The sequence below is a fragment of the Galeopterus variegatus genome, unplaced genomic scaffold (genome assembly GCF_000696425.1).
Source record: "Galeopterus variegatus unplaced genomic scaffold, G_variegatus-3.0.2 Scaffold164, whole genome shotgun sequence".
NCBI lineage: Eukaryota > Metazoa > Chordata > Mammalia > Dermoptera > Cynocephalidae > Galeopterus > Galeopterus variegatus.
In genome coordinates this window covers 637,286-638,301 of record NW_007726275.1, presented here as the reverse complement: position 1 = coordinate 638,301, position 1,016 = coordinate 637,286, and positions in this window count along the sequence as shown.

The following is a 1,016-nucleotide window of genomic DNA, read 5'->3' as shown; positions in this document are numbered from 1 at the left end:
GGTTCGGCTCCCACATGGAGGCCTGTGCCCTCTCACTGGCTGAGCGGGGCGCGGGGGCAGCGCCGAGGGTTGCAATCCCGTTGCCGGTCCCTGGTCCGGTACGGGGGCAACACTGAGGGTTGCGATCCGTTGCCGGACACGGAAAAAACAGACAAAAGACAAAAAAAAAAAAACAAACTCAACAACAAAAAGAGCCCAATTAAAAAATGAGCAAAGGACTTGACAGACATTTTTCCAAGGAAGATACACAAATGGCCAACAAGCACATGAAAAGATGCTCAGTGTCTTTAGTCATTAGGAAAATGCAAATCAAAACCATGAAACACCACCTCACACCCAGCAGGATGGCTGTGATCAAACAAAATAACCAGTGCTGGAGAGGATGTGGGGAAACTGGACCCTCATCCACTGCTGGTGGGAATGTGAAATGCAGCCGTTTTGGAAGATGGGGGAAAAGCAGAGTTGCCTTATGACTCAGCAATCCCACTCCTAGGTATGCACCCAAGGGGACTGAAAATATGTCCAGACAAAGGCCTGTACATAGTGTCCATGGCAGCGTTATTGCTAATAGCCAAAGAGTGAAAACAACCCCAGTAGCCATCAGTTGAATCAATAAGCAAAATGTGGCCCATCCATATGATGGAATATTGCTTGGTCCTGAAGAGGAGGGAAGCCCTGACGCATGCCACAACACGGACAGACTTTGCAAACTGCCAGGTCAAAAAAGTCAGACGTGGAAAGCTCCATGCTGCGTGATTCCATTTCTATGAGACGCCCTTTACAGGCAAATCCATGCAGACAGAAAGTAGATTCATAGTTGCTAGGGGAGAGGGGGATGGGGAGTGACTTTCATGGGTACAATATTTCTTTTTGGGGAGATGGAAAGTTTCTAGAATCAGAACCTGTGCAACCTCCTGACAACTGAAAACCACTGAGCTGTGAATTTTATGGTATGTGAATCAAAAAATGATGTACATAGAGTGAGAACCAAAGGGAGTAATGTAAGTGGAGGGTTT